Consider the following 17,479-nt stretch of genomic DNA (forward strand, 5'->3'; position numbering starts at 1 on the left):
TTCTCCTGTAGATGTATGACCTCCTCTTCAAGAAGCTTGGAACCAGTTGGTACCATGTTTAAAAGTACCTCAGCTGGCTGAAAATTGTTAGTTAAGATGGTCATATCCTTCCTTAGATTTCCAACTTTTTTCCTAAAAAGCCTGAATTCAGTTGTAAAGACTGCATCATTTTCCTATTATCAAACCATATTTTTTAAGAAAAGATTATTGAGTACAAAACTAAACCCTTTGAATAGGAATAGCAATGTAGAAGCGACATCATAGGTGTCTTGTAAAACCTCACACATGGTGTAAAAGAAAAGGCTATTGAAACCTTGAATGGTTAGATTGTCTGACATATTGCCCGTTTTAAATCAGTAATTTATGAATTATAGTTAGAATAATAAAGCTCACCTTTGGTTTAATCAGCTGAAGTAGGGGCAATAAACTGTCATCTGCCAGTAGGTGTTGGAGTGTACTTTAATCCACATGCGTGGATTAGATCTAATTTTAGGTTAAATGCTGAAAAGTATACTCAAATCAAGAAGTTTTTTAGTATAAATCACAGACTGCCTGTGAAGGTCCTTGGCTGTTTAATAACCACACTAGACAGGTCTCCTCCTCTGGCGGAGGCAGCAGCAGCAGCCATGGCGGTTGGGCTCATGCTGGGTGCAGTGGGGTCTGCAGCCCCAGAAGGGTGCAGGGAAAGTGCATAAAGACGGTCTTTGCCCATGGCAGTGGCAGCAGAGCTGCTCACTCTAAGGGCTAATTCTTGACACTTGGCGCCCAACATAGAATTCCCACACAGCGGCCCTGTTTGGCTGTTACCAGCTGATTTTGGGGTTGGGAACATGGGAGGGAAAGGCAGAAAAGGCTGTGGAGATGTGACTTTGTTGGAGTAGGTGTGAATTTGTTAGAGGAAGTGTGTCACTGCGGGATTGGCTTTGAGGTCTTCTTTGCTCACATTGTGTTCAGTGTGACACATATTGCATCTGCTGCCTATGGATCAAGATGTACAACTCTCTCCTCCTTCTCCAGCACCCATCTGCCTGAATGCCACCACCATGGTGATAATGGACCAAACCTCTGAGACTGTAAGTTTGCCTCAGTAAAAGTTTTCCTATGTAAGAGTGATTGTGGTCGTAGTGTCTCTTCAAAGCAATAGAAACTCAGACTGAGACACTGACTCATGGTGTTTTATATCCTAGAGAACTTTCTTGACTTTTAATGGTATTCTGTAATATTCTTATCCAGAGTTTTAAAATATTCATATTTTTAGGAATAACACTTTTTAAAAGAAATAGTTGATATGTATAAAAATTAACATTTTTCACTCAAAAAGTAGTTAAACTCTGCCATAATAAAGACAGATAGAGCCCTATTTCCCTTCCTAAATACTAAAATTAGACCATGTTAAAGATTATAAGATTGTGATTTCAACCTAATCCAGCCTTTTATTAATGTATTTAAAAAAATGGGAAAATATAATTTTGTTAAAAGAACATTTGAAAGAATACTATATTGTTATCTAATTTCCTCTGTAATATAACTGTTCATTTACTTCCTCAAACTAAAATCTGAGTTAATAAAAAAGATCAAATGAGGAACCACAGGTAAGAGTTATAGTCAGCTATCTGTAAAAGGCCAGCATCATGTGCCCCCAGGGAGTAAGGTTTTGATACCTGTCCTTGATTACAATAAAAGAGAACAGAGAAACATGATTTGTTCAACGTGGAATCATTGTGAGAAAGGAAAAAGATCCAGTAACACCCTGCAAGTCCATCTTCAGGAACCTGGTGTGCTGAAGTTTAAATAGAGTAGCACACCTGCTGGCCATTAGCCATCTTTTCCCTTCTTTAAGAAACTCTGACAAGCTGCAAATCTCTTTCCTAGAGAAGAGGTTTCTGCCCTGGCTAGGCAGGATTTAGGCTTCCTCTTCTCCTTGCCTGAAATCCCTGGGAAATTTCAAGTTCTTAATAGCCCATGGTTTTCATAATCTGGTAGCGAAAATATAGCACAGTTTCTCTTTAGAATATATTCATTCCTGCTCTGCAAGCAAGATTCTCCACATGAGGTTATAGGTATTTCCAGAAGAGAATCTAGAGTTAAAAGACACAAAATGGCTTCAAATACTCTAAGCATCAAGTTAAACAGTGCAGGCAGTATGGATGAGTGATTGAAAGAGTGAAAACACTCAGAATTGGTTCAGGAGAATTGTTTGTAATCTGTCAATCATGTTTTAAATAAACGTTGATTGGCCAAGCAGGAAGTATAGACAGGAAAACCAGACAGGAAGTAGAAATGATGTAATGAGAACAGGAGAATTCTGGGAAGGAGGAACTTGATTCCTCCCACTCCTGCCCAGACAACCAAAGCAGCAGGATGTGATCTGCCCCATTGAAAAAGGTACTGAGCCACATGGCTAAAAGAGATCAGAAAAATGGGTTAATCAAGATGTGAGAGTTAGCCAGTAAGAGGTTAGAGCTAATGGGCTAATCAGATTTATAACTTATGGAGATCTCTGTGTTATTTCTTTGGGGCTTGCTGGCTGTGGGGTACCAGACAGGACAGAAATCCCAACAAGCAGGCTCCCTTATGTTATACAGAATGTCCCCAGAAAGTGAACTTAGAATTTTAGACTGTGCTTAAAAGAGTGACATGGGATAGGCATGGTTTCATACTCGTCAAATCCTAGCACTGATGAGGCTGAGGCAGGAGGATTGCCAAGAATTTAGCATCAGCTAGGCTTTCATTATCATACTCTATCTAAAAAAAAGTAGAGACAGGCCAGTGAGAGGGCTCAGTGTATAGGCACTCTCCCTCACATATGATGACCTGAGTTTGAGCTCCGGGTATCAAATATTGAACCAACTATTACAATTTGTCTGCTGACATCTGTTTAGTGCTCTACCATACACATGCCCTGCCCACACCAAATAAAGAAATTGCAAAAAACTTATAAAGAAATAAATCTTTTTTTCTGAGTCAAAACTCAGAAAAATGACACATAGCAGAGGGCACCTGTGCTGTGGAAAGAGATCCTGGGTAAATATCTAACTGAAGGAGCAATTCTTTTCCCTCCTTACCTTGTTTTCCTATCTATCATATTTATTGAAGTTTCTGGGACAATAACTTTCATGTCCAAATAATTGTCAGGGCTTTCTTGTCCAAATAATTATCAGGGCTCTTTGAATTATGCTACCAACTGCAAGATTATGCAGTGAGAGTTCAGCACAGTCTTCAGGGGTCCACTCATCACAGATGCTTGTCTCACGTGGGACACACCTCATTTATCAAGGCATGAGGAGTATCGTTACCAGAGATGCACATCTTCTTAACGTTTTCTGCAAGACAGTATGCAATAGCGCCTCTGAATGTTTAAAGCTGTCTCTTTGCAGACGTCTTGTGTGAAGAGCTCTTTCCCTCAGATTATAGTTTGGGAATTCTTGCCATAGCACTAGTGTTAATAGTTTACTGAGCATAATTTTCCTTATGCACTGATATATTGGATGACTGCACCCAGCAGTACATGATTCTGACAAGAATGTAATCACTGTTAATGCCCTTGTTCCCTCAACTATAAACTTAGAAGTCTGTCTTCCTGCAATTATCTTCCTTGGCAGACAGTTTGTCAGTGTTAGTGTCCAGGCAGAGACGTCATTTGTGACATTCACAGATGCCCAAGGACAAGAGTTACGATATGTCTGAACTTGTTTATCGTTTTACTGTCTGCTAAGTCTTGCATTAGTGCTGTTGTTCTGTTTGTGTGCTGTTATCTAAAAAGAGTTAGGATCTGTCTAATTACAGATTACAGAGAGTGAGGCAGCTCTGACTATGGAGTGTCCACAGTATTGTATTTTATGAATTAGACAAAGATTTCTTTCCACAGTACAGCTCTGTTGATACAAAACAAACAAGCAAACAAAAACCCAACTAAAGAGAAAACAAAACAAATTCTCTTACCTCGGTGGATATAAGATAATTTATTCTGTAGCTGAATGTGAGTGACCATGACCCAGGAATGATTGGGCTTCATTCAAATATTTTGTTCCATTATGGTAGCAGTCCAGAGAAATTTTCATAGTCACAGAAAAATGAAAATCATGAATCAATTCCTTTTCAACACATTGACAGAAACATGAGTGAGGCAGTGGCCATCAGAGTCACGGAATCTCTGTTTTGGGTCTCAGATCCTATCTGATGACATTTTTTAACCTTTAATTTGGTAGAAGGTAGAGGTGTGTATTTTCTGAAATACTTCTCTCATAGTTACACAGTTGTTAGCACAAATAAAGAAGAGGATTAAATATCTTTTTAGGGGCTAAGATCCTGACAACTCAGCCCAGGATAACTTGAGACACACAGAATTCCAACTCTCCAGAATATTTGGAGTTCTAGTAAGTCAGCCTTGTAGGAAGTTTAGTGTAGATTCAACCTCCCCCTATCCCAAAACATCAGTTAATAGTTTCTTCTTATCGTTTAGTCAGTCCTGCCTCACTATGGAACAGAAGCTTTCAGTCTTATTTCTCACTCAAAGTTCTTTTCTCAGAAATGCTTATTTATATTCACATGTAAATGGAGAGTTGTCAGTCAACTGTGTGTCTGTTGATTAACCAGTGGGTTTTTTTTTTTTGGGCAAGGTATTTTTTGATGCTTTCCTTTCTTTTCCTTTCTTTCTTTCTTTCTTTCTTTCTTTCTTTCTTTCTTTCTTTCTTTCTTTCTCTCTTTCTTTCTTCCTTCCTTCCTTCCTTCCTTCCTTCCTTCCTTCCTTCCTTCCTTCCTTTCTCTCTCTCTCTTTCTTCCTTTCCTTATTCTTTTTTTTCTTGTGCTGTCATTTAACAAATTTGTACCATTGAAATTTGAAGTAAGAAGACTTCATAGAACAGTCCTATTTTCTGTTATGTTCAGGGCCTTAGAAAAGCTTCCCCAGTCCTCAACAGTATTGTTTGTGGACACTGGCATGCTGTGTACAGTGGATCCATGATGGAAGGCAAAAGCTGTTTCACTCCAGCTATCCTAGAGTGGGTTGAGTCCCAGAGCCCACTATAAACAATAGTTGTGCAAATAACCAGACCAAATGCTGCTAAGAAGCAAGGAGGAGCATCTTCTGTTGACTGTCAAGTTTCTTCCTTACTCCCTGGTAATCTACACTTTCCCTAGAATAGTTGTTATCTGTCTTATAGACAAATATCTGAATAATCTCCTAAAGTAAGAGTGGAGGGAAAATCTTTCATTCAATTCAAAGGTCTTCATCCACCAATTTCAAAGCAATGTAGTTAAAAATATTATTCTCATAAGGATTACTTTGGGTTTCATGGAGTATTTCAATGTCCTATTTGTTATAATTTTTTAAACTTTTCTTCCAATCCAACCATATTCTCAAATGGAGAGCCTTTAAGTTACTTATAAAATCCTAGTCCATTGCAAGCAATAATCACTCAGATAAATGTTCATTTTACTCCTAACTACTTGAGGAAAAAAGTGCCCACTTTCCCCTCAAATCCTCTTCCAAACCTTCCTTGCAATGGTTTTACTTTGTGGCGATGTCATTCTGTCCTCACCTTTAGGCTTCTCATTCTTGGGTAGACTTCTTCCATTTGTAATTCCACACTCTTGGGCCTCGTACATTTCCATAAAATGTCTTTTCGCATGCCTGCTGAACTAACTTCCCTCACCATAATGGTGCATAGAGCAGTGCTTGTGGTGGAGGAAGCAGAGCAAGGGTAGAAGTGGCCCCAAAGAACAATCTCCCTCCATCAGTCTCCCAGGTTCAGAGCTTTATGAAAAGAGGAAACTGAGGCAGACTGTTCCTTAGGAAAGAGATCTATGAGAGCAGATAGGCAGGCACACAGCAGTGCTGTGGGGTTGAGGAGAGTTCACACACTCAGAACATAATCCTGCCAGGGGCACTGTAGACTGCAGTGTCACTTAACTTGCATTTGCATTCTAGGTGTTTGGCATTGGTGCTTGGATTTTTCCCTTATATTCAGTCTATGTCTAGTTACAATATATCCTTAGGAAAGACTGAGAGAAATTCCCACATTCTTCATTCTTTCAATCTCTCTCTCTCTCTCTCTCTCTCTCTCTCTCTCTCTCTCTCTCTCTCTCTCTGTGTGTGTGTGTGTGTGTTTTTGTTTGTGTTTGTGACAATTATAGAATTGTTTGAGAGTTTGTAGTAAGTACATATATGAAAACATCAAGGTCTCAGTGTTCAGTAGCTGGATTGAAATTTCTTGCTTCCTCTCATATCTCCCTTTCTCATAGCTGTTCACACTACTCATCCAGAAAGGAAGGAGATGGGAATACAATAGCCTGATGTTTTCAGGTCTATAATGAAGAAACAACAGGAGCATTCTTTTCATCTTTGCTCCAGCAATCTCTTTTGTTGTTGTAGCTAATACGTGTTGATTTTTTAAAGCACAGTTCCACCTTGATGCAAGAGAAGCTGGAATAATTTTATTTGAAAGGAGTTCATGAAATCTTTCCTGAGCTCTGGGGAGCCACACAGACTTTCTCGGAGGCTCTGAAACAAGGAGAAAGGGAATTTCAGTTCTGTGCCCTTGTTCTGGAGTGAAGTTTGCAAGGCCAGTCTAGGGCTGGAGCCAGTGCTTCCTCTTAAGGGTCAAGGTTGCAGTTTCTGGGATCCTGACTCTTCCCCCTGGAAAGTAGTTATCAGTCTATAGTCAGCTGTGTCTGTGGTATCCCTCATATTCTTTGCCAACATTGTCTGACTTAGATCCCTCCTGACCTTAGGCATTTCCCCCTGTAAATAGTTATGTGGTACTGTACTTCTAATAAACTTGCTAGACACAAGTGATCAGCTTATGCAAGACATCCTGGTCCCATGTATTGCTTTTGGAGTCTTTATTTCCTCATTTTCTCTATTTCTCATCCCTGGCCCACCCAGTCACTACCTCAACTTTTAGGACCTTTTTTCTTCCAGTTAGGGATTCTAACTGTCTAAGTGTGGGTAATGCCAAGAATACACAATGAATCAATGGCCATTTATATACAAAAGACATGTATCCAAGTAAATAATGGGTTTAGAAGTCCTTCCAAGATATATTTTTATTATTTTACATGGATGAATATTTTTCCTGAGAGTGTGGATGTGTACCGCATGGTTGCCTGGTGCCCCCAGAGGTCAGAAGAAGGCATTGAATATCCTAAGAAGAATTAATACCTATACTGCTCAGATTGTTCTGCATAATAGAAACCGAAGGAACATTGCCAAACTCTTTCTATATGGCTAGAGTTAGTCTGATACCAAAACCACATAAAGACTCAACCAAGAAAGAGAATTACAGGCCAATCTCCTTCATGAAAACTGATGTAAAAATATTCAGTAAAATACTGGCAAACCGAATCAAAGAACACATCAAAAAAATCATCCACCATGATCAAGTGATCAAGTTGGCTTAATCCCATACATGCAGGGATGGATATATATATATATATATATATATATATATATATATATATATATTCCATATTAATAAGCTGAAAGATAAATAAAATATGATCATCTGGTTAGATGCTGAGAAAGCATTCGACAAAATCCAATACTCCTTCATGATGAAGGTCTTGGAGAGATCAGGGATACAAGAAACATATCTAAACATAATAAAATCAATATACAGCAAGCCAACAACCAACATCAAATTAAATGGACAGAAACTCAAAGCAATACCACTAAAATTAGGAACAACACAAGGCTGTCCTCTCTCTGTATATCTATTCATCATAATTCTTATAGTTATAGCTACAGCAGTAAGACAATGAAAGATCAAGGGGATTCAAATTGGAAAGGAAGAAGTCAAAGTTTTGCTATTCATAGACGATATGATAATATACATAAATGACTCCAAGAATTTTACCAGGGAACTCTCAGTGGACAAACACCTTCAGTAATGTGGCAGGATACTAGATCAACTCAAAAAAATCACTAGCCCTCCTGTATACAAACAATAAAGGAACTGAGAAAGAAACCAGAGAAAACTTGCCCTTCACATTAACTGAAAGTAACATAAAATACCTTGGAGTAATACTAATCAAAGAAGTGAAAGAACTTTAAATTTTTGAAGAAAGAAACTGAAGAAGATACCAGAAAATTGAAAGATCTTCCATGCTCTTGAATAGGTAGGATCAACATAATAAAAATGGCAATCATACCCAAAACAGTCTTTAGAATCAATGCAATCCCCATCAAAATTCCAACACAATTTTTCACAGACCTGATTTTCCATTGGAGATTTATTCATTTCCTTTTTACAGAACTCTATCATATTCTTACAGTTAGTTTTTAAATTCTTTTTCTTATGCTACAGCTATGTTGCAATATCTAGGGCATGCTGTGGTAGGATTGCTGGACTCTGGTGGAGACATTTTTCTCTGATTGCTATTGATTTTGTTCTTATTCTGACATCTAGTCATATGGGTTTAGGGTGATTATAGGTATAGATGTTGATTTCTGGTTTCTTTTTTTTTAGAATGCTGTTTTGTTGTTTGGTTTTTGTTTCCCCTCTGGATTTTAGGAGATTGTTGGAAGCTAGGGGAAGAAGTGTACAGAGGTCACTGGCCTGTGAGATTTTCAAGAATCATGGATGGGAGTTGGAGAGGAAGCTCCCCTTGGTGTTCTGTTGTAGGGCTAGAGAATACCCTAAGGATTCGAATTGGGGGAACAGAGGGAGGGGAGAAGGTCTTGGGGTGGGTGGCCTATCTGCTCTTTTGGTAGGCATGGACTGTTTGAATAGAAAATATCTGCCTGAGTAATCATGGCACAGGGAGGGTTAACTTCTATTGAAAGGTAGAGAGTGGACTAAGCCTCAGGCAGCAAGCTAGGCCTTTTGTCTGTGAGGTTTCTGGCCAGCAAGGGGCCCTGATCCTGCACCAGAAGATCCATCAGAGGGGTGAGTGTGTTCTTGACCAGTGGCAGAAACCCCGGAAATGGATCACGGACATTCCTCAACCCCCTAATCTTTCTGGTCATTCTGTAGGGGCTTCTCTCCCCAGCTACTCCCTCTCTCTTCCTAGCCTATCCCAGCTTGCTCCCAGGCACCCCTTCCCTTCTTTAGGGCCATAAGATCCCCTACCTCAGTCTGTTTGGGGCTGGGACAGGGTTGTGACTGTAATCAGGCAGGAGTTTCTTTGTTTCACTAAGCCCCAGGCAGCAAGCTAGGACTTTTGTTTGCTAGGTCCCTGGCCAGCAAGGGGCCCTGATCCTGGGCCAGAAGATCCATTGGAGAGCATTTGAAGGAAGAGATGGGTAGGCGCCAATGAAAGAATTCCTCAATAATCTGAAAAACATAACACCAGAACCCAGCGAACATATGGCAGCAAGACTTGAATACCCTATTCTGGAAGAGGTAGAATAAATTGACATTATGAAAGTGATAGAGTTCCTTAAACAGGATGTTAAAAACTCCCTTAATGAAATGGATGAGAATAACAAAAAGTTTGAAGAAATGAGTAAATCTGTGAAAGATATCCTAGGAAACCTAGAAAAAACAATCAAACAGATAATGGGAACAGATCAAGACTTGAAAACTGAAATGGAGGCAATGAAGAAAACACAAACCAAGTGCCATCTGGATATGGAAAATCTAGGTAAACAAACAGAGATGACAGAGACAAGCATAACCAACAGAATATACAAGATAGAAGAAAGAATCTGAGATGCTGAAGACACCATAGAGAAAATAAATTCACTGATAAAAGAAAAAAGCAAACCCAACAAATCCTTACCAAAAAACATCCAGGAAATGTGGGACACAATAAAAAGACCAAAGCTAAGAATAATAGGGGTAGAAGAAGAATTATTACAGCTCAAAGGCCCAGAAAATATGTTCAAAAAATTATAGAAGAAAACTTTCCCATCCTAAAGAAAGATATTTCTATGAAGGTACAAGAAGCATACAGAACACCAAATACACTGGATCAAAAAAAATCCCGTTGCCATATAATAATCAAAACATAAAACATACAGAATAAAGAACAAATATTAAAAGCTGCAAAAGAAAAAGATCAAGTAACTTATAAAGGTAAACCTATCAGACTTACACCCGACTTCTCTATGGAAACCATGAAAGTCAGAAGGTCATGGACAGATGTGCTGCAGAAACTAAGAGACTATGGATGCAAGCCCAGACTACTATACCCAGAAAAGCTTTCATACACTATCAATGTAGAAAACAAAATATTCAAGGATAAAAACAAATTTAAATAATGCATAGCCACAAATCCAGCCTTACAAAAGCAATAGAAGGAAAATCACAACCCAAGAAACCCATCAATGCCCACAATAAATATGACATCTAGTGACCCTTCACCAGCACAACTCAAAGAACGGAAACACACAAACTCTACTACCCCCCCAAAAATAACTGAAGTTAACAAGAACTGGTCATTAATACCACTTAATATCAATGGACTCAATTCACCTCTAAAAAGGCACAGGCTAAGAGACTGAATGCGAAAACAGGATCCAACATTCTGCTCTTAACAAGGAAACACATCTCAACCACAAAGACAGATATCTACTCAGAGTGAAGGGTTGGGAAAAGGTTTTTCAATCAAATAAACCTAAGAAACAAGCAGATGTGGCCATACTAATTTCTAACAAAATTGACTTCAAACTAAAATCAATAAGAAGAGATCATAAAAGGAACAATTCATCAGGATGAAGTCTCAATCCTGAATATCTATGCCCTTAATATAAAAGCACCCACTTATGTAAAAGAAATATTACTAGAACTCAAGGCAGACATCAAACCACACACACTAAAGTAGGAGACTTCAACACTCTTCTCTCACCAATGGACAGGTCAATCAGACAGAAACCTAATAGAGAAGTAAGAGAACTACTGGAGGTAATGAAGTAAATGGACTTAACAGACATCTATAGAACATTCCACCCAAATAGGAAAGAATATACCTTCTTCTCAGCATCTTATGGAACCTTCTTGAAAATTGGCCACATACTTGGTAACAAAGCAAACTTCCACAGATAAAAAGAAATATTAGTAACCACCTGTGTCTTATCAGGTCACCATGGAATAAAGTTAGAATTTAATAATAAATCTAGAAAGTCTACAAACCCATAGAAGCTGCACAGTCAACTACTGAACCACCCCTGAGTCAGGGAAGAAATAAAGAAACGAATTAATGTCTGTCTTGAATTCAATGAAAATAAAAGCACAACATATGCAAACCTCTGGTATACATTGAAAGCAGTGCTAAGAGGAAAGTTCATAGCTCTAAGTGCCCATATTAAAAAAAACAGAGAAGGCTCACATTAGAGACTTAACAGCACAGCTGAAGGCTCTAGAAAAAAAGAAGCAGACTCACCCAGGAGGAGTAGAAGACTGGAAATAATCAAACTGAAGGCTGAAATCAACAAAATAGAAACACAGAAAACAATCCAAAGAATCAATGAAACAAAGCTGGTTGGTTGACAAGATTGACAAACATTTATCCAAACTAATCAAAAGGCAGAGAGAGAATACACAAATTAACAAGATCAGAAATGAAAAGAGGGACATAGCAACAGACACTGAGGAAATTCAGAGAATCATTAGGTCTTACTACAAAAGCTTATATGCCACAAAATTGGAAAATGTAAAATAAATGAACTTGGTTTTAGATAAGTAACAAATACCAAAATTAAATCAAGACCAGGTGAACAATTTAAATAGACCTATAAGTCTTAAGGAAAAAGAAGCTGTCATAAAAAAAACCTCCCAACTGTAAACAGCCCAGGACCTGATGATTTTAATGCAAAATTTTATCAGAACTTCCAAGAAGAGTTGATACCTATACTCCTTAATTTGTTCCACATAATAGAATCAGAATAGTCATTGCCAAACTCTTTTTATGAAGTTATAGTCATCCTGATTCCAAAAACACACAAAGACCCAACCAAGAAAAAGAATTACAGACCAATCTCACTCATGAACATTGATGCAAAAATTCTCAATATAATTCTGGCAAACAGAATCCAAGAGCACTTTAAAAAAATTTATCCATTATGATCAAGTAGACTTCATCCCAGAGATGCAGGGCTGGTTCAACATACGAAAAACTTTCAATGTAATCCATCATATAAATAAACTGAAAGAAAAAAATCATATGATCATTTCATTAGATGTGGAAAAAGTATTTGAAAAAATTCAAAACCCCTTTATGATAAAGGTTTTGGAGAGGTTAGGGATACAAGTTATCGTACCTAAATATAATAAAAACAATATATAACAAGCCAACAGCTAATATCAAATTAAATGGAGAGAAACTCAAAACCATTCCACTAAAATCAGGAACAAGACAAGGCTGTCCACTCTTACCATATTTCTTCTACATAGTTCTTGAAGTTCTAGCAATAGCAATAAGAAAACATAAGGAGATCAAGGAGATTTGAATTGAAAAGGAAGAAGTCAAACTTTCGTTATTTGCAGATGATATGATAGTGTACATTAGTGACTTCAAAAACTCTACCAAAGAACTCCTAGAGTTGATAAAAAAAATTCAGTGATGTGGCAGGTTACCAGATAAACTCAAAAAAATCAGTAGCCCTCCTATACACAAAGGACAGAGAAGCAGAGAGATAAATCAGAGAAATGTCACCTTTTATGATAGCCACAAATAGCATAAAGTATCTTGGGATAACTCAAACCAAGGAAGTGAAAAATCTATTTGACAAGAGCTTTCAGGCATTGAAGAAAGAAATTGAAGAGAACACCAGAAAATGGAAGGATCTCCCATGCTCTTGGATGGATATGATCAACATAGTAAAAATGGAAATTCTACCAAAGGCAATCTATAACTTCAATGCAATCCCCATCAAAACCCCAACAAAATTCTTCATAGACCTTGAGAGAAAAATAATCAACTTTATATGGAAAAACAAAAAACCCAGGATAGCCAAAACAATCTTATACAATAAAGGAACTTCTGGAGGCATTACCATCCCTGACTTCAAACTCTGTTACAGAGCTACAGTAATTAAAACAGCTTGGTATTGGCATAAAAACAGAGAAGATGATCAATGGAATCAAATAGACAACCAGAATATTAACCCACAAACCTATGAACACCTGATTTTCTACAAAGGAGCTAAAATCATCTTCAACAAATGGTGCTGGCAGAACTGGTTATCAACCTGTAGAAGAATGAAAATAGATCCATATCTATCAGCATGCACAAAACTCAAATCCAAATGGATTAAAGACCTCAATATCAATCTGAACACATTGAACCTGATAGAAGAGAAAGTGGGACATAGTCTGCAACACATAGGCACAGGAGACCACTTCCTATATATAACCCCAGTAGCACAGACAATAAGAGCAACATTGAATAAATGGGACCTCCTAAAACTGAGAATCTTCTGTAAAGCAAAGAACACTGTCATAAAGACAAAAAGGCAACCTACTTATTGGGAGAAGATCTTCACCAACCCAGCAACAGACAATGGTCTGATCTTCAAAATATATAAAGAATTCATGAAAGTAGAGTTTAAAATACTAATTAACCTAATTAAAAATGGAGCACTGAACTGAACAGAGACTTTTCAACAGAAGAAGTTCAAATGGCCAAAAGACACTTAAGGTCATGCTCATCCTCCTTAGCAATCAGGGAAATGCAACTAAAAACAACTTTGAGATATCATCTTACACCTGTCAGAATGGCTAAAATCAAAAACACTAATGATAGCCTTTGCTGGAGAGGATGTGAAATAAGAGGAACACTCACTCATCCATAGTTGGTGGGAATGCAAACTTGTGCAATCACTTTGGAAGGCAGTGTGGAGGTTTCTCAGGAAATTCAGGATCAACCTCCCCCAGGATCCAGTAATACCCCTCTTGGGAATATACCCAAGAGATGCCCTATCATATTACAAAAGCATTTGTTCAACTATGTTCATAGCAGCATTATTTGTAATAGCCAGCACCTGGAAACAACCTAGATGCCCCTCAGTGGAAGAATGGATAAAGAAAGTGTAGAATATATTCACATTAGAGTACTACTCAGCGGTAAAAAGCAACAACATCTTGAATTTTGCATGCAAATGGATGGAAATAGAAAACACTACCCTGAGTGAGGTAACCCAGACCCGAAAAGATGAATATGGTATGTACTCACTCATAAGTGGATTCTAGCCATAAATAAAGAACATTGAGCCTACTATTAGTGATCCTAGAGAAGCTAAATAAGAAGGTGAACCCAACGAAAAATATATCGTTATCCTCTTGGATATTGGAAGTAGACAAGATTGCCAGGCAAAAATTGGGAGCTTGGGGGTGGGGGTGGGGTGAGGGTAAGGGGAGATGGAAAGAGAGAAGTGAGAAGGGGAGGATGGGGAGAGCTTGGGGAAATCAGACAGTTGGAATGGAGGAAGGGTGGATATAAGAGGAGGGAAGTATATATCTTAATTCAGGGAGCCATTTGAGGGTTGGCAAGAGACTTGACTCTAGACAAGTTCCAAGGCGTCCAAGGAGATATTTCCAGCTTGTTCCTTGGACAGCTGAGGAGAGGGCACCTGAACTGGCCCTATCCTATAACCACACTGATGAATATCTTGCGTATCATCATAGAAACTTCATCTGGTGAAGGATGGAGATAGAGACAGAGACCCACATTGGATCACTGGACTGAGCTCCCAAGGTCCAAATGAGGAGCAGAAGGAGGGATAATGGGAACAAGGAAGTCATGATCTCGAGGGGTATACCCACCCACAGAGATGGTGGAGCTGATCTAATGGGAGCTCACCAAGGCCAGTTGGACTGGGACTGATGGAGCATGTGATCAAACCGGACTATTTGAACATGGCTGACAATGAGGGCTGACTGAGAAGCCAAAGACAATGGCACTGGGTTTTGATTCTACTGCATGGACTGGCTTTATGGGAACCTAGTCTGTTTGGATGCTCACATTCCTGGACCTGGATGGAGAGTGGAGGACCTTGGACTTCTCACAGGACAGGTAACCCTGACCGCTCTTTGGACTGGAGAGGGAGTGGAAGGGAATGGCGTGAAGGGGAGGAACTGGGAGGAGGGGAAGAGCTGGAAATTTTTAATTAAAAAAAGAAAGGTGGAGTTGGGGATGTTCTGAGGGTGAATGGCCTAACTGGTCTCATGGAATATGTGGCCAGTGTTTGAACAGGGAGTGTCTGCCTGAATTCAAAATGTGGTATTTTTAAATAAAAACAAAAACTAAAAGAAGGAGGTAATGACTCACAAAAAAGTCTAGCATTCTTGAAGACCTTGGCTTGATCTCCAATGTCTTTCTATTAGTTGAGTAAGTTCCTTAAGTATATTGGTTTCTTTTAGCAGTTATTATAAATGATTACAAGCAGTAGTCCAAAAGAATAAAAAAAAACTATCACTCTCAGGTGAAGCTACAAATTCAACTCAAAAATTATTTTTAATAATTCCTTGAGAATTTAAGATAATATACTTTGAACATAATATTAATCTTAATTTTTCACAGGTCATGTTCTCTGTCCTTAACTCTCAATTCAACTAAATTTGAGATGCTATCTTCTCTTCCTGTTTCCCTTCCTCTTCATTCTACTTCTTTTTTTTCTACCATTGAGTCAAGTTTGGGTTGTCTACTTACTGGTGGGAGTGGGACCTGAACTGGAGTTAGTTTCCCACTCCCAGATGCTATCATATGACAGTGGTACTTCAGCTAATAACTCTTTCTGCTATCCTGTAATTTTGTCTGGTTAGAACTAGTATAAGATTCACACTTTTCCCAAATTTATCGGACATGCTTTTTCTTATCTCAGGGAACCCATCTGTTTATTTTGAGTTATGAATATTTTTATAAACTGTATTAGCCCCAGGTTCCTCTTCCTCCTCGTCTTCCTCTGCTTCTTCTTCTTCATCATCATCATCTTCTTCTCCTCTCCTCCTCCTCCTCCTCCTCCTTCTTCTTTTCCTTCCTCTTCTTTACTCTTACTCTCACTTTCAAAGTTTAAAACCTATTTGAAAAAGACTGAACTTGTTCAATAAATTGGACTTAAAGAAGTTCTTCCAAATGTCTTAAGGGGATTTAAAACAATCCAGGTCCCATCCAACTTTAGCACTGCGATGAGGGTATAGGGATATTAGGGCTCCAAGACAGGGCCTCCAAAATGGCAGTGCTGATGGCAATATTTTAGGGAGATTGTCCAACTCTCATCATGGTCTGGCCATGCTAAAAGACTTGTTTTTTTTCCCCTGAGAAACAGGAACTGAAATTTTTCTCAGAAAGCCTTTAAGTAATATCTGAGCACTCCTCAGTGCAGTAATCATATGTGAATGCTCTTGACCATGGCTAACCTGTCTCTTCTCTATGACCAAGTCCCCAGGCTAACCCAACTGGATATTCCAGAATCAGAGTTCAGTGGACATGGAAAAGATGAATTTAAATGAAGCTTCCTAAGTTCAGAAAGGCAAAAATAATATTACCCCTCTCATATGCAGATCTGACCTATAATATATACTTGTATCTATGTAAAGGTATTTAGCTTAAGTCTAAAGAAAGAAACTTTTGAAAAAGAATGGGATTAATCCAGGAAGTAACCTGAAAAATTGACAAATGAGCTAATCTGATAGAGGCAATTCCGAAATTGATATTCCTTCCTCCCATAAAATCCTAGTTTGTGCTATGTGGACAATATTTCACTAGCACAACCTAATAGTCTGAATCCCATAGATGAAAAACCAGAAAATACATTTCAATTCGCATGCATAAGAGAATACTTTCTGAACAAGGACTCTGGTATCACAGACATTAAGACCACAATTGACTAATTGGACCTCATGAGACTAAAGAGCGAAGAATATGATCATGACAATAAAGATAAAGAACGGGAAAAAAAAACTTTACCAGCTTACTTATGACAGAGGGTTATTGTCTAGAATATATAAAACACCAAAAAACTGAAGACCAAGAAATCATCTCCATTACAGAATAGGGTATAGAACTAAACTCAAATAATAATATATAGTCTACAGTGTTCAATGCCCTTCACCCTCCGTGAAATGCAAAGTAAAACTACTTCAGATTTCCTTGTAAAATAGTCAGAAATTCCAAAGTCACGAATACAAACTACAAGAAATTCTTGTGAGTATTTGAGGAAAGGGGATCACTTCTTCACTGTGGGATGGAGTGCAAACTATTACAGCCAATATGGGAACCAATGTAAAGCTTTCTCATAAAGAGAAAAATAGAAGTACCCAGGTCCCCAAGGTGTTAGTATATCCGAGACATAAGATATTTGCCAAGGGAAGTACAAATATTAGAATAAGCATAATTAAGAATTCTATGTTGTGGGGAGCAAAGCTGGAGAGCTGGAGTCATCAAAGTCCTTGAAGACTAAAGCATCAAATGCCAGACACAGAGCTGGATCCTGAATTTGGTATTTTCTCTGATTGATTTCTGTCTTGCATTGTTTTACTCTTTCCTTACTATATCTCCATCCCCATATTTCAAAAAAAATAGGAAGGTCTATTTTCTA

At 38.3% G+C, this 17,479-nt stretch overlaps 1 protein-coding gene across 1 annotated transcript in view; it reads right to left on the minus strand.

Moving 5' to 3' along the window:
- Nucleotides 1-17,479, minus strand: part of LOC142849532 (interferon-induced very large GTPase 1-like) — a 139,980-nt gene that overhangs the window by 88,770 nt on the left and 33,731 nt on the right. The gene's annotated exons all lie outside the window — the stretch shown is intronic.

The sequence above is a fragment of the Microtus pennsylvanicus genome, chromosome 5 (genome assembly GCF_037038515.1).
Source record: "Microtus pennsylvanicus isolate mMicPen1 chromosome 5, mMicPen1.hap1, whole genome shotgun sequence".
Classification (NCBI taxonomy): Eukaryota; Metazoa; Chordata; class Mammalia; order Rodentia; family Cricetidae; genus Microtus; species Microtus pennsylvanicus.